The 22,570-nt window shown below is 45.3% G+C and overlaps 1 protein-coding gene across 1 annotated transcript in view; it reads right to left on the reverse strand.

Moving 5' to 3' along the window:
• The window catches only part of CPS1 (carbamoyl-phosphate synthase 1), a 209,524-nt gene that overhangs the window by 184,911 nt on the left and 2,043 nt on the right, over positions 1-22,570 (reverse strand). The gene's annotated exons all lie outside the window — the stretch shown is intronic.

Raw genomic sequence — 22,570 nt, forward strand, 5'->3', positions numbered from 1 at the left:
GTCAAGTGAGGCACCCACCTGCCCTGCTGATCTCATTGCGGAGGAAAGAAAGCCTATCTATCCAAACCTTAACAAAGAAAAATCGGATGTTATCAAAAGTCACTAAATATTCTGCAAAAGGGTGGAAAACAGGTTAGCCACTAACTGAAGGCAACCAGAAAAGCCAACAAACCAAGGAGGGGAAGCACAATGAAAAACAAGACACTACCTCCTCAGAAGCACAAAGAAGACAGAAGATCAAATATTAAACCACACAGAATCCAAAACAACAATGAAAATAATACCTCTCTGGAACACTCCCCAACAACCAAATGTGCCCCCCTCCCAGGAGAAAACGATGGAGGAAAGGCTAGCTAGTAGTAAAAATAAATTAATCAGACCAGTCAATTGAGAAGTACTTTCCAGACAGGATATGTCTGGATCAAGCATAATCCAAGCAACACGTCTTTCCCAAGCACAGGACATACACAGTACACATGAGGTGCAAAATGGCCAATGAAACAGATGTCTGCCATTTAAAATTTCCCTCCTGTCCAAGAAAGAGTTTGAAATGGGCCAAGGCAATTCACATGCTTGGTCCCAGGGCTAAGATTAGCTGGGACAAATCCTGTTTCCTGGGGAATGGGAAGAAACATTTTGTAAAAAAAAACAGGCAGGTGTCCCACAGGCATAGCAAAAGCTCATTTGCTGGCATGGAAAAGGATGATTTGGGGTAAAAGGGCATCAGACTGTGGGACATGGGGAGATTGCTGAAAAAGGAGCCAGTCCTCCAATGGTAAATGGATATCTGCTTGCAGTGAGGATAGCCTTCTGGGTTAGGAGGCGGAGAGTTTTTGGTAGTGGAAGGTTCCTTAGGAATGTAAGGAAATAGGTCTGGGATGCACTTTTTGACTGCACAGTGAATCTCCTGCTTGGGATGAAAATTGAACATCATGTACTGTCTAGATAGGCTCACAGACTAGTGCCAACATGTACCTCCCCTGCATCATGTTGAAAAGTGTTGTTACATGGTCCTGGATAAAAGGTTTAGATTGCTAGGCAACAGAACGTCCAGGACTTCCATGGTCGAGTTCTCAGAGCTACCTGTACTACAATAGAAGCAGCTAGAGAGGTAGAGATTAAGAGTCTCAATGCATAGATGAGACCATAGCCCCAGAAGGAAGGGTGTAGACTTGTTAACCACTAGGAAGAATTTTGGGACAAGATGAACACATACAACAGAGGTGGATTCCACTTGAATGCATGCTGCCACTTGGTAGCAAAAAGGTTGCAGAAATGCTTTTAAACTGGCTAATAGGAAAATTGGAAAGCATCCAATTTGGGATTATGGTTTAATTAGTCTAATCTAGATGGGATAAGCTTCAATTCAGGGTGCCTGGAAATGACAGACACTGAAGGGGACCAAAGAGCCACTAAGGTTGATCACTGAATGAAACAAACTACAGTCAAATAATACAAATACAGTCAAATGCCCTTATATCTACCCAGGGAATACAATTACAGGACCCAATGGCATCAACTACACTGTCTCTGGCTCTTACAGCTGCTCATCCTCCAATGTGATATATGCCCTCATGTGCCAACAACGTCCATCTGCTCTGTACGTTGGACAAACCAGCCAACCTCTACGCAAAAGAATAAATGGACACAAATCTGACATTAGAAATGGCAACATCCAGAAACCAGTGGGAGAACACTTCAATCTACCAGGACATTCCATCAAAGACTTAAAGGTCACTGTAGTTCAACAGAAACCTCTCAAAAACAAAATCCAATGGGAAACTGCTGAATTGGAATTCATATGTAAATTTGACTCTGTCAAGCTGGGACTGAATAGGGACTATGAATGGTTATCTTATTATCAAAAGTAACTGATTTCCTTTACAGAAGCAAACTGATCTCCATATCAGAAGGAGCTGTTTGCATATACTCCTCTCTCCCCTCTCCTCTATATCTGACCAGTTTCTTCTTGCCCTCCATGCATCTGACGAAGAGAACTGTGATTCTCGAAAGCTTATTCTACAATAAAGTTGGTTAGTCTTAAAGGTGCTACTGGACTCTTTTTGATAGTCAAATAAAGTGTATGCAAATACATGATGCCTCCAAGGCAAGACAGGAGAACTGGCGAGTGCTTAGTGTTAAATGAGGACACAGATACAGCGGATCGTGCAGAAGCCTGGGAGGGCATGGTAAATATAGCAATACCAGGATTAAATTATACAGGACAGAATATGTTGGGGGGGGATACACACTCTATGCCACAGAGGGCCCAAAATCCAATAAATAGATACATTGAGTTACTCATAGAATCATTATGGGCAAAAGAGCCAGGGTCCTGAAAGTAACTTAATATGGGCAACAAACTATCCATTTATCTGCCACAATTCTGATCTTGGACACATTCACACGAATACATGAAGATGCCTTATACTAAATCAGATCCATCAAGGTTGGTATTATTGTCTATTCAGAGCAGCAGTGGCTCTCCAGGGCTTCAGACAGAAGTTTTTCATCTCACCCTCTACCTAGTTTTTTTAACTGGAGAAGCAGGGGATCACAGAACCTGGGACCTTCTGTATGCCACACAAACGTTCTACCGCTGAAATGAAAAGGAAGGCACCAAAGGAGGAACTAAATGGGAATTTACTGGATTCGTGTGTTCTGGTCATGAGAAAGATACAAAATTGCTGGATCCCATAAAATATTTGTGCTTCAAAGGGAAAGGCAAGAAGGCAGCCTTTAAAAATGGACTGAATGTCTTGCCAAAAGGAGATGAGCAAGAAGGGATGTGCAGTCTGACGTCACAAAAGTAAACTGACAACAAAGCAAGCAAAGAGGGAGTATGGGGGGGCATATTGCTAATTAACAGTGAAATCCTAAGCAGACTTACTCCAGTCTAAGCCCATTGATTTCAATAGTCCTAGAATGAAGTAACTCTGCATAGGATTTCACTGAAAGACAACCAATAAGAAGGAAAGTGGACTGGGCAACTGTGGGGCCCTTGGACAAACAAGGAGTGCCGAAGAAGATGGAGAGACCGCAGGGAAACTGATGGAGTTCTTTACATCACTTTTCACTGTGAAAGATGTGGTACTGTTCATGTTGGAGTCATTGTTGTCTGGGTGTCAGAAAAAATTGAGTCAAATAGAGGTGACAAGAGATGAAGTCCTAGGACTGATGGGCAAACTAAAAACTTAACAAGTTGCCTGATTCAGGTGGCATATGTCTAAAAGCCTTTGATGAACTCAAAGGTGATATTGTTGATCTCACAGCGAAAATAGACTACTTGTTGCTAAAATTGTCCTCCCTTCCAGAGCGTTGTAAAGTACCAAATTAACAATAAGTGAATCCAGAGGAAGCCAGGAAATTATGGGCTAGCTTAACATCTGTTATGGTTAAATTGGTGGAAACAGTTATTAATGATACAATTATTAAGTACTTAGTAGAAGAAATCCTACCAAGGAAGAATGGCCAAGGTAAAGGGAAGCTGTGCCTTTAGTGACTTTCTGCAATTCTTTGAGAAGTTTAACAAGCATAGGGATTCAAGAGACATTATGGAATTCCCTAAAGCTTTAGGTGGGATGTGCCGTCAAGTCCTAGCTGACTTTAGGCACCTCCCGTGGGGTTTTCAAGGCAAGTTACTAACAGAAATGGTTTACCATTGCCTGCCTCTGCAACTCTGGGCTTCATTGGAAGTCTGCCGTCCAATTACTAACCAAGAGCAACCCCGCTTAACTTCCAAGATCTGACAAAATCGGGCTTATCTGGCTTGACCCTTGGGATAAGAGGATGACTTCTCATATAGAAGCTGGTTAAGTGACAGTAAGAATACATGGGCAGTACTTGCCATGAAGGGAGACGGGGTTGGGAGAGCCTATGACTCAGTGGGAAACCCTCCACTTGACATACAGAAAGTCCCAGTTTCAATCCTTAATATCTTGAGTTAAAAGGATCAGGTAGGAGGTGATATGAAAGACTTCTGTGGGAGTACCCCAGAGATCCGCTCCCAGTCTGAGTAGCCAATATGGTCTAATATAATATAAGGCACTTTATGTGTTCATGTATTCTGCTAAGATTGGTACAGGGGTGGGGGCTATTTAATTTGATCATGAACAATATGGAATTGGTGGTGAGCAGCAAAGCTGCTGACACCAAAATTACTCAGCACAGCTTGTGAGGAGCTGTAAAAAAAAATCTCTCCGGAGTGGGCAACAATGAGCCAAGCTACAAGTGACTTTTTTCACATGGAGAACACTTGATTGTTTTCACAAGTTTTCCTGGGAACTGAAGTCCAAGTGTCCTTCCCCTCTCTGTTAGAATCGCTGCCTGAAGAGCCAGAGAAAGCCGGCGGCAGCAGCAGCTTTTGCAAATCGTTCTGCCAGTCACAAGCCTGCTGCTCTGGCGAAAGCCACCATGTCGGTGAAGCTCCCTGGGAGTAGGATGCCCAGGGAGAAAGTAGCAGCTGCCCGCCCCCAAATGATCATTGAGAGCCCTCTTGTCCAGCAGGCTTGTGACTGGAGGAACGATTTGCAAAAGCTGCTGCTGCCGCCGGCTTTCTCTGGTTCTTCAGGCAGTGATTCTAACAGAGAGGGGAAGGACACTCGAACTTCAGTACCCAGGAAAACTTGTGAAAACGATCAAGTGTTCTCCACGTGGAAAAAGTCACTTGTAGCTTGGCTCATAGTGGCAAATGAGGTTTTATGTAAGCACAAAGAGATGCAAACTGAAGCAAAGCATCTTAACATTAAATATACACTGACAGGATATGAACTGGTAGCAACAGACCAGGAAAAGGATCTTGGGTTCATAACAAGTAACTTGAAAGCCCGTATGGTGTGGTGGCTACAGTGACAGCCTAGGATCCAGGCAAACCAGGTTCAGTTCCCCAGCTCTGCCATGGAAGCTTGCTGGGTGACCTTGGGCCAGTCACACCCTCTCAGCCTAACCTACCTCACAGGTTTTGTAGTGAAGAAAAAATGGAGGAGAGGAGAATGATATAAGCTGCTTTGGATCCCCACTGAGGAGAAAGGAGAGGTATAAATGAAGTAAAGTAGTTTGAGGAAATGAAGTAAAGTAAACTGAGGAAAACGTTGACTCAGTACATGATGGTGGAGAAAAAGGCAAATTCTGTGTTAGTTTATGAGGAAACAGCCAGTACCATAATGCCCTTGTAGAAATCCGTGGTATGGAATACTGTGTAGAGGTCTTTCAGTGTCCAGTGTCAGGCCTGGCTGAGGGCCTTCCTGATAGGACTCAACAGCCAGTGAACAACCATCAAGTTACGTTCTGACAATTCTGATTTTGTCTATACTTTGGCCTATACTCCATTGTCTAACAGGTTGCTATTTATCAAAATAAATCCTGTAGTGGTTAAAGAAATACTCAAAAGGGCAACCATAAAGTCAAGGAACCGGAGAACTTTCCTTATGAGGAAAGACTAGAGAGTCTGAGGCTTTAGAGTTTAGAGAAAAGAGGACTATGAGGGGAAAGAAACAATAGAGTTCTATAAATTATTGCATGGGATGGAGAATGTGGACAGAGAGAACTTTCTCTTCCTCACCTATAATAATAGAATTTACATGCACCCTCGAGATTTCATGGGCAGTCAGGACAAAAGAAAAAACTTCTTCACTCAAAGAGCGGCTGGTTTGTGGAGTTATTGCCAGGGGATGCAATGATGGCTGGTTGGAAATTGTGTATTCCTTTTGTGTTTAATCCCCTATTTAAATACAAAATGGTCATAGCACTCAACTGTTGTTAAAAACTGAAGGACAGTTGTGGAAGCAGCACACTGGGCTGAAAGAAAACTACTCCAGTTTAGATTACTGTAAAGCTCTCTACTCGGGGCTGCCTTTGAAAATGGTTTGGAAACTTCAGCTGATCTAAAATGATCAAGATGGGTAGCCATGTTAGTCAGTCTGTAGCAGTAGAAAAGAGCAAGAGTCCAGTAGCACCTATAAGACTAACAAAATCTGTGGTAGTGTATGAGCTTTCGTGAGCCACAGCTCACTTCTTCAGATACCTGAAGAATCTAAATAAGTGAGCTGTGGCTCATGAAAGCGCATACCATTTTTTTTTAGTCTTATAGGCGCTTCTGGACTCTTGCTCTTTTCTACTGATCTGAAATGAAGCAGCCAAGCTATAGGGGCTAGATAAAGGGATTATATCACTTCAATGCGGAAGGAACCGCATCAGCTGCCCATCAGCTTCCAGGCAGAATTCAAAGGGCTGGTTCTTACCTATAATGGCCCTAAATGACTTGGGGCCAGGGGACCTGAAGGACAGCCTCTTCCCATACTGGCCACCCAGCAGCTAAGACCTTCCTCACAAGCTCTGTTCTCTGTGCCCCTGCCTTCAGAGGTGAAACAGGAGATCAGAGGCAGGGCATTCTCGGTAGTGGCACCTCACCTGTGGAATGCCCTTTCCCTTGAAGCATGCCTTGCTTTTTAGGCATATGGTTGCCAACCTCCAGGTGCGGCCTGGAGATCTCCTGGCAGTATAGCTGGTTTCCAGGGTGGGCTATATGGTATCATACGCTGCTGAAATCCCTCCCCAAACCATGCTCTCTCCAGGTTACATCCTCAAATCTCCAGGGATTTCCCAAACTAGAGTTGGCAACCCTTTTTAGGTACTAGGCCTAAGGGTTTTTTTTGCCCTGGATTTAACTAAGAGAGAAAGTTCTCTCTGTCCACATTCTCCATCCCATGCGGTCTTTCCCTATCATTTGTATGGCCTGCTTCTAGCCTAAACTGTTTTGCGGGAGCTTTCTTAACCTGCCCTATGTTTGACATGGTTTTAATGCTCAGGGTGGGTTTTTAATGCTGACGTTTTAAGTATTAACAGTTTTTTGTGGTTTTATGTTTGTTTTACTTTCTAACCATTCTCTGGAGAAGTGGCATAGATGTTTTCTAAATCAATAGATACATAAATAAAACGGCAGGTGGAGTGCTTTGGAGTATTTGTTCAGAAAGGCCCTGAGATTTCTTCAGGCTCACTGTAAGGCAGTCTGCTTTTCCAAACACCTTCACTAGACCACCTCAAATGGCTGTTGGACAGCTTTGCATTGGTGCAACAGCTACAGTGGTGCTGTTTCACTTCCTTGCCTCGCTGGAGCTTTTTGCACTTGCACAGAAGGTAAGTTTGAATCTACCCAGAGCAAGTCTTTAAAGGATGTCATGGGGAACTATAGATCCAGAGGAGTTAGCTGTGTTAGTCTGTAGTAGCAAAAATAGAAAAGAGTCCAGTAGCACCTTCAAGACTAACCAACTTTACTGTAGCATAAGCTTTCGAGAATCACAGTTCTCTTCTTCAGATGCAAGGGAACTATGCTTCCCATAAGGCTGTGCAACAAAGTGCATGTGGGAAATAACATTGATAGCAGAATTCGGTGTTTAATTAGAGCTACTGGTGACTGATTCATGTGGTCATTATTTATACTGCTGGTTGAGAGAGGCATGTACTCAACATGTATGTGCACAAAGTGCGTGCTCACTCTGGAGCCTTCATTGTTGCACCAGGAATGACGCCATTCCCTGCACGATAAAGGAAGGTCCCTGCATGGGGGTATTAAAATTGGGCAAAATCAGAAAACATCCCTGCACTCCAGGGCTCCCAGGCCCATTTCTCATGCCCTCCCCCCCAACACCGGCCAGGTAAGAGGCGGGGGGGCAGAGGCTGGGAGTGAGGGATTTCCCATTCTCACCGAGGGAGTGGGAACCTTATGTGTGAAGCACTGGCAAGTGCTTTTTATTGCTCTGTGCAGTTTGACTGTTTGAAATGTAACACTCCAAACCTATTCAAACTGCTCACAAACAGCAGAACTGACTGAAAGGTGATCGGCTCCCTGTTTGCAATTGGTAAACAGACAGAGAGGCAAACTAGTGGGTGGTTCAAACATCCCTAATTAGATGTTGGGCCAAGGCCTTTGGTGGCCCTGTGGTAAGGGTCCCCACCTTTTCGAACCCATGTGCACATTTGGAATTCTGACATAGCATGGGGTATGTAGTGAGTGACACAATGGTCAAACAATGCCTATGGAGATGCTAGTGGGTCGATATAAAAAGACGCCGTTGACCAACACATCTGTATATGTGGTCATTCAGTGAAGGACCTCCCTCATTATATCCTGGCTTGCCCTTTATACACAGAACCTAGGAATAAATTCCTGGCTGAGATCTTGCTTGCTCTACATTCCTTGTCTGTCTCTGATAAGATTGTCACGATGCTCTCCGACAAGGATTCTTTTATTTCCCTAAGACTGGTGCTTTTTGCTTTAGCTGCTAGGAAGATCAGAGCAAAGGAATCAGCCATTGATTTGCCATGATTGCTTTTAGAAGGTTTTATTCATTTTAAAGTTTTTTTCAGTAGGGCATTTTATGTGGTTTTGAAGCATTTGATTACCTCATCATTTTGATTATGTATTATACTGACATTCGAGAGTGTTTTGATATTGTGAAGGCCAATGGCCATATACAATAAAACGAATCTGAATCTGACACAATGGTGGCCACAGGAGGGGGAGCCACCCATACAACGGCTGCCACAGCTTTCCTTCAGTTACACAGAGAAGATCCTTGCGCTGCGGTGGCAGCAACTGCTGAATCGATATTTTGGAAATTCTGCACAACCAATCAAATCTCTTGTGGCCAATTAGAAGCCTTGCTGGGCAAAAGCTCCGCCATGCTCTGTACCAGGAATGCTGTTAGCAGGTACCATAGCACCTGTGGGCACAACATTGAGGACCCTGCAATATAGTATCAGCCACTATCTGAGACCCAACCGTGAAGGCCATGTACAGATAATAAAAATATTTTACTCCAACTTGCTTTTAAAGTGTAGCTGGTGCCGTTCTCGCTGTATTGTTTTGGGGATACCAGAGGATGGAGGCCTCCATTGGGAAGCTCCGATACTCCGCGAATGTCGGTGAAGGAGGAGGGAAGGCTTTGGGGGAATCATTGAAAAAATAAGGAGACTCTTGAGGCTTTCTAAAATTTAAGAACTGCGGATCCCTCCCTTTTCTGCTCTGTGAAATGAGCAGAGTATCACAGGATCCACACAGGGTTGCTGTCAAGGTAGAACATAATAAGTATTAGAGATGAGCAACCCAGTCCCCTGCTCACTGATTCCCACTGAAGTCATTGGGGCATAGTTTTAAGAAAACATGGCTGCGATTGGGGTGCAGAGGTACTATAAACACACTGAGAGCCAAGCTACAAGTGACGCCTGATAATAGTTGGACACTTGTCAGCTTCCCTCAAATTCTGATGGGAAATGTAGGCATCCTGGTTTTGCAGCATGGCTGTCCGACTGCTGTCCAACAGACTTTTCAACTGTCACTTGTCCAACATTCCACCAAGCTGCCTACATTTCCCATCAAAACTTGAGGGAAGCTGACAAGTGTCCAACCTGTGTCAGGCGTCACTTGTAGTCTGGCTCTTAGCCAAGTTTCCACGATTTGGCCTTTGGAAAGCCCAGAGGGCTTTCTGCCACACAGGTGGATAGCATCTAGGCAGAGCATATTTTGAGAGAGGAACATTTTCCCCAGTTCTGGATTTATCAGGATCATTATTTTGAGAACAGATTTGTTTATGCAGCACTCCTAAAGCAATTATTTTGATTCAAATTGCAAACGTGGGTATTATCACCCATCCCTTAACAGATATGTTGCTGTTTCCTAATCCAAAGGGGGGTGGGGAATGATTTACAAGCTATTAGAAAAGGCCACTTGGGCTAATCAACTCCCAGTCTGAGACACTTCAGCTTGAAATGGAATTAAAGAGGCCTTCATTCATCTTCTAGCACGGGAAGTATGGCTTAGGTCCCAAAGCAAAACCTCCTTTGTAGAATCCTGTTTGAGAAATCGGACCTCCCTCCTCCTCCTCCTTGTGCTTTAGCAATTGGTCATAAGCACCGATACATTAACTAATAAAAGCATGCTGTTATTATGTATGGAGTTTTATTTAAACTGCTATATTCACATCTAAAGGGATTCACTTTTGCCTCGCAAAGGCATGTAGTAGGTACTTCTGGATTTATTTACAAATTGGGTTGATTGGGAATGGTCATCAGTAATTTGAGCAATATGCAACCCTGAGGGAAGACTTAGAGCAAAGCTACAAGTGACTTTCTTCACGAGGAGAACACTAGATTTTTCTCGCAAGGTTACCTGGGAAGTGAAGTCCGAGTGGCCCTTCCCCTCTCTGTTAGAATCGCTGCCTGAAGAGCCAAAAGAGGGCTTTGTTTGGGGGTGGGCAGCTGCTACTTTCTCCCAGGGTGTCCTGCGGGCTGCCTGCTCCCGGGGAGCTGCTCTGGAGAAAGCGGCAGCGTCGGTGAAGCTTCAGCCACAGCGACAGTGGAAGAATCTGCAGCAGATCCAAACGAAGCCCTCTTGTGGCTCTTCAGGCAGCGATTCTAACTGAGAGGGGAAGGACCACTCGAACTTCACTTCCCAGATAACCTTGCGAGAAAAATCTAGTGTTCTCCACGTGAAGAAAGTCACTTGTAGTCACACTGTAGTCACACCCAACTGTAACCTCCCCTCTTTGAACACCAGATCCTAACTTTGGCATGGATCCAAACATTTTTCCTTTCTACTTACCTACCATCTCTTTTTGACACCTAGGAAGTTTACCAAAAAACACTGCAAATGGGCAAAATCAACAGCTGCCAATGTATGCACAGTCTCTGGGATGGCCACTGCCTCGTGGAACGGCCTGTCCAGGAAAGCTCCCATCTCCTGGCTTTCCACAAACTATGCAAGGGTTTTTTTACACAGGTAATAGGAAATGGTTCAGAGAGATGTTTGGATAAAGGGAGGGGATTGTTGACCATTTTACTGTGTATTGTCTTTTGCCGTAAATTACTGCTCCTACTGGATAGTTTCTCCACATTGCTAATGTCATTTCAATTTACTTATGTTTTTGTTTCTGAATTGTTTCAGTTTTGTATCGGATTTCTGCTTTTTTTTCAAATTTCTACTACGTTGTTTTTTAAATGTAGTGTTTATTGCATTTTCTGACAGTTGATTGTATTGACATACACGGTATAATTCGTCTTGAGCAGAGGTCTCCAACATGGTGCCCGTGGGCACAGTTCTGTCAGCCGACACCTTTCCTGGTTGCCAAGTGTTTTTAGAAAGAGGGTGGAGCCAGGTGGGGCTTTTGCCAAGCATGGCTTCTGATTGACCATTGGAGATTTGATGGGCTGTGCAGATTTTTTAAAACGTACTTTGGCAGAAGCTGATTCCACAGCACAAGGATCTTCACTGTGTAACTGAAGGTAAGCCGTGCCAGCCATTTTGTGGCTGGTTCCATCTCCTGCAGCAGCCATTTTGTTTCTGTGCCGACCACACTGTGTTAGAATTCCAAAGGTGCCTGCAGGTTCAAAAAGGTTGGGGACTCCTGGCCATGCGTCTCAGTGAGAAAGTTGGACTATAAATAACATAAATAAAACTTAAATTCTGAAATGGTTCCAGATGTGCAGAACCAAAATTTGATATTGTCTTGTGGGGCAGTTTTCCAGTTCCTCCTAAGGGTTCCTCAAATGCTCAACATGCCTACAAAAGAATGAACCAACAGAAGATATTGCATGCTTCTATGAGACACAGCCCACCAGTTGAGCCATGCCCTGTCTCCGTTCCTTTCCATGGGTCCTCTTGTGCAGGAGGACTTGTCAGTGGACAGTGCCCTTGGTGCAGCCCCTTGAAATGATCCTCCCCAAACTAATTCCCTGAAAGCCTAAGCTTCCCATCAGTTCTGCCTTTCCCTTTCCCCTGAAAGAATGTTCAGATTTATTTTCTGCCCACTCCAAATGTATCGATAAGAGTCTTTTTACAGTATGCCTGAAAGAGTTTTTAAGGCAGCATTCAATATTTTTCTCCTCCTTTAATTACATTTTTGCGTACGCTTCTAGTGCTTTTATGGCTCTCTCCCGATCGTCTCCTTTGACCAGTCAGCTGTGCTCGTACAACTTCCCTATTTATTGCTTTGCTCAACCTGCCCTTTGTAGCTTCTGAGGCTTCAGATGAGCATTAAATGAATCTGGCTTCAACACTGGAGGCTTCTGTGCCTCTCTCCAGAAGCCGTGAAACTTCACTGCAGCCAGACCATTCCTAGGGAAAACTCTCTTATAATGAATATCCCCCAGCACACATGATTTATTAGAAATCTTTGCTGCCTTCCCAAGGCATTGGCAAAATCTCTCTGGTTAAATTTGAGATTGGAGAGGGAATTAAGTTTTATTAGCAGCATATGCAGAACTGCACATCTGGGCTTTAAACTGGGTTGAATTAGTGTAAAAAAAATTATAACCAGTGAATTGACTTTATTAGTGCTGTCTTTCTGCCAGCCATTAGAGTTTTCCTGTTAGATCCTTGTGAACTGGATTGCTCATGTTTTTAGTAAGTTGTTTTATGAATATGGAAGGTGAGGGAGTATCTCTGGGCTGTGAAAACTTTGTTCGAGTTAAAGATTTATTAATATAAATGTACACAATAAATACACTTTATTGTTATAAATACATTTATTAAATAAATATTCAACTATAGTGAGACTGGCAATTATTCACAGTCCTTATGGAGGTATATTCAAGGTAGGATTCATCCTCCAATTGTTATTAGCCACAGTAGCTGAATTAGTCTTGCCAGCCTCCAGGTGGCTAAATACTAGTAAATACTACTGGTTTGTAGTATTTACTCCTTTGTTTCTGGAGTAGCCTTGTGGTTGTACAGCCTCCAGGTGGCAGCTGAAGATCTCCCAGAATTACAATTGTTCTCCACACAAGAGAGATCAGTTCCCCTGGAGAAAATGGCTGCTTTGGAGGGTAGACTCTTTGTAGAGTTGCCAGGTCCCTATGCCCACCCAATGGGACTGGGGGGGGGACTTGGCACTTACCTTGTGCTGGTCGCGTGCTCCAGTGCCTGCATGATGATGTCACTTCCAGATGTGATGTTGTCACGCTGGCCACAGGAGTGCTCCTGTGCTCTGTGTGGGGCCAATTCGGCCCATTTTGGGGGCAAAATCAGCCTCAAAGCAAGCACGGAGCAGTCCCATGGCCAGTGTGATCATGTCACTTCCAGAAGTGATGTCACACCCCTGGGAGAACACACACTGCACATGTTTCCAGGGTGCCTGCTGGTGGTGGGAGAACTCTGGGGGGCTTGCCACCTCCCGCTGATCATTGGCGGATCAGCAGGCAAGGGGGCAAACCCCTGGGAGTTTGCCTGCTACCAGCAGGCACCTGAGAACCTTAACTCTATGGCATCATACCTCACTGAGATTCCTTTCCTCATCAAAACCCACCCTTTCCAGGATCCACATCCCGAATCTCCAGGAATTTCCCAATCTGGAGCTGGCATCTCTAAGTCGAATAGACTCTCCATGTTCAAAAGGTGGCAAACTCCTCTGAATATCAGTGGCTAGGGGGACCAGCAATAAGAAAGAGCTGTTGCCTTCAGGCTTCACTTGTGGGCTTCTGGAAGAGACCTGGCAAATCCAGGTTACTCAGAGTCGAACCACACGATACGAATTACACGAGACCGAGTGAGTGTCAGGAGTCCTGTCTTACCCCAAATGCCCATGTCCAGCATTCTATTGATGAGCACGTGTCCTGGTCTAGGCACACGTTCAAAATTTTCTGCTCCAGTGTAGCCGCGACAGCGCGTGTACGCAGTCATGATCAGTAAGTCGGCAATGCAGAGCATCCTTATTTCCTATGTCTTCTGCTTCCTATCTGTGCAAAGTGGAGATGCATGATGGGATATCTTGGAAGTACACGGAGAAAACCCGTGCTACCGCGAACACGGGTTCAATGGAGGTCCTGCAGGCCTGGCGCGTGTAGTTGAAAACAACGTTGGAACATGTGTAAGTTTGTTTTCGTGTCATTCATGTGTAATTCGTATTGTGTGGTTCGGCTTTCAGCCAAATCAGCCTTCGGTCTGACCCTGCAGGCCTCTTAAACAAAAGGAGGACTGTCTTTGGCAGAAACAGTCAGGGATGGACTGGAAGTTAAAATGGCTTAGGAAAAAGCCAACTTGAGTGGCCCCTGACACACTAAAACCTGGCCCTGAAGTCCTTGCAGAATTACTGGGGCTTGGGCCTGCTAGCTTCTGATCCAGCAGTGGGTTGATCCAAAAGAGCCGAATGCAGCAAAGACTGAGCTAAGTGTCATCTAATTTCAGCAACCTGGATTGTGGCTCTCGTCTTCCCTCTGGTGGTTATAGGAACACAATTCCAGATTACAGTATTTCATTAGGAGGGTCCCTTAAGTAGAGGAAGGAAATCCCAGATTCCAGCTTTAATGTTTCGTTGAGAAAGATGTAGCATCAGAGGACGCAGTGACAGAATTTGCAATGTTGAGACACTCCCTTATCTTTCAGAGTGTTGAAGAATTGGCTATTTGTGGACTTGCCCTGATCCCACAGCCTTAGTTTGTTCTAATGCTGCCGCACCAGATGGTTTTAGTTGCCATTCTTATGAAAGTTGTCTTCAGCCCTTCCTCATTCCGGAAGCCTTTATCTGTGGATCTAGAAATATTACATAGCCCACCTTTTTTAAAAAGAGCAAAATATGTCTGTATCAGGCATTCACAAAGTTGGTTACATTTCACCTCTCAGATCAGGATGAAGAAGAAAATAACAGTGACTCATGTAAGACTTGCTTATAGCCTGCCTCTAAATAAGAGTGTAAGCAGATCAATGAAAACATATTGACTTGGCTATTGAGAAAATATGGACAGGTCAGCATTTTGCCTGTGGGTCAAAGGAAGTCATAAACAAACTCGCAGCTGGGGGTGGGGGGATAACATCTCCTATAACAACTGCTGAGTATCCTTAAGCCATCCTTCTTCCCATTGAGAGCAATCTCAGGGCTAAACCACACATTATCTGTGACATGACATTAGGGTTGCCAGGCCCCCTCAACCTCCCGGTGGGGGGATTGGTGCCTGGCAGTCACCTTTCCAGGGGGGTGCGCATGTGCAAAGCATGATGATGTCACTTCCAGGAAGTGACATCATCACACATACCCGGGAGCATGCCCACGCTCTGCAGGGGCTTGGATCAGGGCCGCTGCAGCAATGGCCAAAAACAGCCTGATCTATGCCAAAACAGGCTCGTTTTGGGTCTCTTTTGGAGTGGATCGGGCCCCTTTTGAGCTGCTGTGGAGAGCTCCTGCCCTCCGCAGCACCAAAAATGGCCCTGTTTGGGCATGGATCGGGCCCGTTTTGAGCCACTGCAGAGCGCAGGAGTGCTCCCGCTATCCACAGCGGCCCTGATCCAGGCCAAACTGGGCCGATCCAGTTGGCTGCTGCGCAGAGAGCGTGCAGCACCACAGCACAAAAGATGCGCCCTGCCCTCCCCCCCCCCCCCGCCGGCCAGGTAAGTGGGGATGGGGTGTGAGGGGTGGGGGCGTGGGATCCCCCACCCCCACCGGGGGTATGGTATCCCTACATGACATGGTGCAGGAAAATGGCTCAAGAGGGAAAGGTAAATATTCCTCCATCCCGCATATGCTCCTTAGTTCCTTGACATCATACCTGTCTTTAAAAAGAACACAGTTGGGTTGGGGGAACCCTGACATGACACATGTCACAGGTAATGTGTAGTTGGGCCCTCAGCCTATGCAGGTGAACTGCAAAAATTGAGCAATACGCTAGGGAAGATGTGGATGGCACAATGAAGCATTTGTCTTTGATTGGCTCAGTTGGAAAGGTCTCAAACATTCTAACAGGTGAGATAGTGAACACTGGGGGCTCATCCATATCTAGGCTGCACCACTTCAGATGAAGTGCATTGCTCTGTGTGTGCCACCAAGTTGCAGCCAACTTATGGCAACCCCCTAAGTTTTTCAAGATAACAGACTCTGGAGGTGGTTCGTCATTGCCTGCCTCCGCATAGTGACCCTGGACTTCCTTGGTGGCCTCCCATTCAAATACGGATGAGCTCCGATCCTGTTTAGCTTTCAAGATCAGATGAGATCAGGCTCCCTGGTCCATCCCGGTCAGGGCATTGCTGCTCCATGCAAAAAAAGAAGAAGAAAAATCTCTACAAATAGAAAAGCAATGCAGCAAGGAAAAGAGTAGAAGCTTGAGTCCTCACAAGCTACTTTTCTATGTGCAGGATTATTGAGAACAGTTTAATTGTTTGCAGTTAAAGTGACTGACGGACTGCATTGCCTATCGGGAGAAAGGGCTGGGGAATATCTCCCCTGAGGGGAAGTGAATGCTTTGGCTGGAATCAAAGCCTCACTGGTGCTAAAGCCAGGAAGACCTATTTGGGAAGGTAGGCCAAGTGAGAAGAGCCCCTAGGAGGCATGGAAGTCAATGGCATGTTATGGGGGGGAACCTGGGCACGTATTTGTCATGTTCAATGGTAGTTCTTTTTCTACAGAGATCCATGTATTTTTGTGATAAGCAGTAGAAAGTCTTGGCAATCTTTTCAAACAGCAACTCTTAGGAGTCTCAAGGGAAGCCAAGACACTCAACTAGTATGAAAATCTGTGTAAGCATATAGTGTACACATCTAGCCACAGAAGTCGATGGCAGGTGGGGACAATCGGAGGCACAGGATAAACTTGGGTTTAGGAGCAGCAGATGCATATATTAATAGAAAAAGTGTGGATGGGGTGTGCGTGGAATCTGCACTAGGCAATGAAGAACACTGCAAACAAACAAGGAGGAAAACCCCACCAGGGTAGGCATACAATAACAGCAATGTCTCAAAAATGTTTCAAAGTTATGAATTCAATTCTCTTAAAGTGACAACGTGCAAGTATAAAGTGCTACTTAATAAATAGATGAATTTCATAAATACAATAAATAGGTCATAGTTATTTCACAAATATAATAAATATAATCAAGTTCATAGACAATCAAACCCCTCCTTTTCCTTTTGGAGGAAGGATGAATAACTCCGGGGAAGAAATCCAATAGGTAAGTCCTTCATTCCATAGGGAAAATAAAGTCCTGAAAAGTCTATTATTTCTTTCTTTTGCAGATGCTCCAGTGGACAATGACCAAACAACTCCAAGCCCTAACTGGGGCTGGCTATTGAGAACGCAGATTTCGTCCGATGGACTTCATCAGGGGCAAGGATATAGTCCACAATAGCACTTTACTAAAATCGCAAAAACTGCTAACAATCAATAAACACAAATTAATAAAATTCCCATGTCTCCTATGTGTAATTCTTCGAAGTCTTATCAGCATTATTTCTTAATGAAACTCCTAGCCCGGAAATTGACACGCCATTCTTCAATTACGTGCACACCCAACGCCAGTCTACCACTTTTAACACATTCACAATGATGTAACCCATTGCATTTAAAGGGACTCATTCAAATAAAACAACTTTTTGATCACATTCATTCATAAAAAACAGCTCAAAGTTAATTCATTATTTAAACCACATGGCCGTAGACTGCCCAGGGAATAAATCCATTGGGCTTCTTTGCCGAACAGCAAATTCTATGGCGTGCCCTTTTTGGCCACAAAAAGAACTGCTACCCAAAACTCATATTCCTTGTGCTGGAATTCCATAAAGTGCTCTACCAGAGGGGCTTCCAAGACTATATTCCGGATTCTAGAGTGATGCTCTAGAATACGGGTCCTAAGGGGTCTGATGGTACTCCCCACATATAGTTTTTTACATGGGCATATAATCAAATAGACCACACCCAATGTCTGGCAGGTGACAAAATGCTTACAAAATATCATCCTACCTTAGATGGGTAAATCAATGTGATCCCCCTCCAGTATTAATGAACAAATTCGGCAGTGGCCGCGTTTGAAATTCCCCCTGGGGCCATCTACTTGCTCTGTATTTGTTCTCATATCTGAATGCACCAAGATGTCTTTAATACTTCTGGTCTTCCTATATCCTATCGATGGTGGAACCTCACAGCCATCAATTTCATCAAGTATAGGCCAGTGGCGATAGATGATTCTCTTGATGGGATTAGCCAGTGGGGTGTAGTCCATTGCCCACCTAATTTGTCAATCTCAGATCTAATTTGGAGACTGATAAGGACCTCTCCTGGGTGCTTTTAAGGACATTCAGTGGATACCCTCTCTGTTCAAACACTCTCTCCATCTGATGGTACTCTCTCTTGAAGTCCTCCTCCCGAAGAATGCTGGCTGGAAGCCAGCTTGGCCGAAGGAAGTAGGTTAAGTTAGGCAGCACCTGCTCCAAAGAAGATGGTTCTCTTGCTGTCCCTCCTGACTGTTTTTCCTTTTTGTAGAGAATGCAGGGATACCTTTGACGTAATGTGGACAATGTGGAAGCGCTTGCTTCCCCTCCAAGTATGTGCATCATGGCCTGTGCAAAGACTGAGTGCTGTAAAGCGTGAGTTTGAGTTGCTGCACTTTTTCTCCAATAAGACTAACTGGGATTCAGACAAATCTCTATGGCAAAACCACAGAGTCTTGACTGAATCCTAGAGTGTCACATTGGCATCACTTTGGCAATTTGATGTCACTTCCAGGTATTCTCTGGAAGTGACATCATGCCATTGCTGTGACACTGCTTTTAAAAATATTTTTCCCCACCAACCCTCAGCAGGCTGGCGCACAATAGAGAGGAAAGCCAGGAGGTGTCCGGAAGCCAGATGAGAGGAGATGAACGCATGATGAAGCAGGCAGAGAAGTGCCTTCAGTAGACATGAAAGATGGGAGCATTGATGCAGGTGCAGAAGAGCTTTGTTAGAAGTACAGAAATGTCCTTATTTTCAGCTAAGACAGCCTAAGGATTTGAGAAAACAATGGTGGGTGGAGGGCTGCAGCAGAAGACCAGGAGAAGGCAGGGCGAAGAAAACCTTCATAGGAATGATGGCACCAGGATCCATATTTGCATCTTCTGCCCCTCCCTGAGCATATTCCAAACAAGACCCTGGCCAGGGAAATAGAAGGAAGTGGAACCCTCTCTGCTTCATTGTTTTCTGACCGCTACTCTTAAAGACAGGTCCAAGTCTAAATGGCAAGGGAGCTTTGGAAACTGTAGCATCACTGGCAAGAGAATCGAGGCGGAGGGCTCCACCCAGAGGCTCCTGTGCACATATACTGTGTCACCACAGTACTCCTTTCTGCACAGGGACCCTTTCAAGGTCTGGACTTGGGAACCCAAAGAAGGCCATGAGTCCTGAATGGCAGTGAGCAGGAAGAGTAAAGGGCCATCACAGGGACAGTTACCCCACTCTAAGCCAACAGTTTTCTGCATAACATAAGATGCACCATACTTCCTACAACAGCCAAGCCAAGTACTTTACAATGGTGGGAGGGAAATGCAGAAGACCTAGAGTGATTCTGCACATGTTGGATAATGCACTCCCAATCTTCTTTATAGATCATTTGGAACGTTTGTTTGTTTGTTTTTGTGCGGAACAAAAAATCCACCTCAAACCATTGAAAAAGTGCATTGAAAGTGCATTATCCAACATGTGCGGAATCAGCCCTAGATACAAACTCTGTGTGCCAGGCAAGAGGAGGGCACAGGCACTCAGCATTACTTGGTCTTCCTGGGCCAAACTTAACGTATCAATGTCCTCATGGCTGCCATAAGGATGCCGCCATCATTTTAAGGTGACATAAAAATGCCACAAGGGCCCTGTCCTAATTAGGCCTGCAGTGCAGCAGGCTGAAGCGTTCTTGTCCTTCCCCTCTGCACTTTATTAAGTGCTGAAATACCCGCCCCCCCTCATGGCTGCTTCAACACTTGAAAAGGCAAGAGGGGAGAACAAGAGTGCCACACTACCAACGTGACCAGGCTCGGCCCCTCACAGCATTTTTTAATCAACCTAAATCGGTGGTGGTGTCTCTGTGGGGACCACAAGGACACCATCATGTTTAGTTTGGCCCCCTGAGTCCATTTTGACATGAGCAGACATCACTGATGGGGGAAGGAGATTGGCAAAGAGAAGGAACCTCCATCCAGGATTTCTCTCTTTCTGGGCTACAGTCTTTCACATGCCTGTGGAGGGCTATGACAGAACCCCACTTCACTCTCCCCCCACCATGAGGCAGATTTTCCCGCCAAAATTCCGTTTCTCTGCTTTGACTGAGCTGTCCTTAGTACCGTGTTAACGTTTGTCACAGAGGCTCATTGTTCGATCTCTCTCTCACACACACACACACACACGTGAACAAACACACACACACCACCTTTCCTTGCCAGGTTAGTTTGCAGGGAGGGGGAGACTTGTGAAGACAGACCCAATGCGGACTGTAAAGAAGTCAGGACTGACCCTGTATGAACACATCTGGAAACTTATTCTGATGCTCGGCACTTTTTCTCCTGCCAAGCCAAACAGTCCGCTTGCTGCCTTTGATCAGCCTTGCTGTGCCGCGCCATCCCCACACAGCTCGCCTGCCAAGCCCTGTGGTGTCACCATCCATCAAGGTTTTCACCTTAGATATTCTAAAAGGTTACACAAGAGAAGGGGAGTCTAAATAATGCAGCAGACAGTCGTGTATTATGGATACGGCTCCAATGATGCAAAATAACTTCAAGCCTTAGAAATGGAGAGTCGCTTCTGACGATGCAAGAACAGCTGCTCGCACAATCAGTCGGCTTCCATGAGCAGCGTGACGCCAGGGCAAGCCACTCAGGCCAACTTGCCCCTCTTCTCCGCTGCCAGCTGAAAAATCACAATCTTGACATCCTCCAAGCAAAGCCACCATTTAGCTTCCTCTAAATCGCAACCCCAGCCCTCATTGGTAAATGCAAGAGAGTACCTCAGTGCATAAGCAGAGACCACCACTGGAGCTGCTCCAGCCTTTCCAAATAGAGTTGCCAACTCCAGGTTGGGTAATTCCTGGAGAATAGAGGGTGAAGCCTAGTCAAGGTGGGGTTTGGGGAGGGGAGGGACCTCAGTGATGTATGATGCCAGAGAGTCCATTCTCCAAAGCAACCATTTTCTCCAGAAGAACTGATCTTTCTTGACTGGAAATCAGCCATCATTCTGGCCTCTCCTTAAGATTAGCAACCCTATCTTTGGAGATCCAAGGTTGAAGATTAGGAGGATGAGGCAGGAGTAGGTTTGTCAGCTCCTGGATGGCAAGTTCCTGGAGATTTGGGCATGGAGCCTGAAGAGGACAGGGGTTGGAGAGGGGAGGGACCACAGTGAGGTATAATACCATAGAGTTCAATCACCAAAGCCTCCATTTTCTCTACATGAACTGATCTCTGTGGCCCAGAGATCAGTTGTAATTCTGGGGGAACTCCAGTCACCATTGGAGGTTCGCAACCCTAGTCAGGGGCCAACTGGGCTCCTCTCTTGTCCCTTCTGAGGAAACCCCTCTGCTCATTCAAAGCTACATCACAGGTAGAATCTCAGGTGCAACTTTCCCTGACACTGCAGCTCCTCATCAGGAAAGAACTGCATGTTGAATTCTCTGCCCAGCATATAGCTGTGAAAGATAACAGAGCTCTAGTAGAAAGGGGGGGAAGCAACCTTAAAGTGATGGGGGAGTCATTCCGAGACCTGTAAGGAGCAGAACTCAGAACTCAGAATGCAAGTAAGGAATCAAAGCCATAAAGGGAGAGTCGTATTTGCAGTCATCTCCCACTTCCTAAGCTTTACCCTCCCCATGATCTACTCTGCAAGCTCCTTTTTATCCCCAGCCAGGCTCCAGTACCAAGAGGTAGCCAGCCAGATTGGGGAGAAACAGTAATGGGCTACAGGGAACAAAGACCAGAGATCTGTTACTCTCATCTGCCCAAACCCTCTGGTATAAGCATCAGGCCCATCACTCAACATTTTGTATATGAACTGGGCTGACACATGAAAAACCAAGCATGGCTGACCCGTCATGCCTGTTTTAGTGACAGCAACCCTGGCAGGAAACAGGAGGCTTTGCCTGCATGCAGCCACAGGCAGAGGGGAGGTCTGCCAGACAAGGAAGCTTCTGTGACTCAGGCAACCAAGACAATAAGTTCCTCTCATAAGAAGCTGTTAACATTTAAGCACCTTTTCCAACTACTAGCAACTTGTCATTCATTCATTCATTCATTCATTCATTCATCCATTCTACAAGATGCCACCGGTACCTAAGAGATACCCACTCAAAAAGCACCATAAACTCAACTGCTGTTCAAGGACTGGAGCTTATCACCCTACCGGATGACCTCGTTGTGGGGAAATAGGTTGCAGAAAGGCAACCCAATTCAGCAGCCATAAACCTGGAAGGGGGGGGAGGAGAGACTGACGGTCCAAAGGATCTTCTACACATAAAGAAAATAAGTTGCATAACTATACTGAGCAACTTGCAACCCTGAAATGTTACCCTGTGTGTAATAAACAAACTATGTCACGCCCTACCATTAGTTCCTACAAAATTAAGCACCAAAAGTCGAGGGTGAAGAAAACTGGTGTTTGTCTATGAAAAAGAAAGATGTGTCCCCAGGAACTTGTACAGCACAACAAATCTTCATGTAGGAAGACTGTGGGGCAGTTGGTGAAATATCTGAAAGAACAGCCATGTGACTGAATACGTTGATGGCTCTGTTACAAACATGGATCTGTATAGTGTGCAAATGTGCTAGGCACAAAAAAACCCACAGAGAATATGCAAACTGCTCTTT

This window comes from Eublepharis macularius, chromosome 2 (genome assembly GCF_028583425.1).
Source record: "Eublepharis macularius isolate TG4126 chromosome 2, MPM_Emac_v1.0, whole genome shotgun sequence".
Lineage (NCBI taxonomy): Eukaryota > Metazoa > Chordata > Lepidosauria > Squamata > Eublepharidae > Eublepharis > Eublepharis macularius.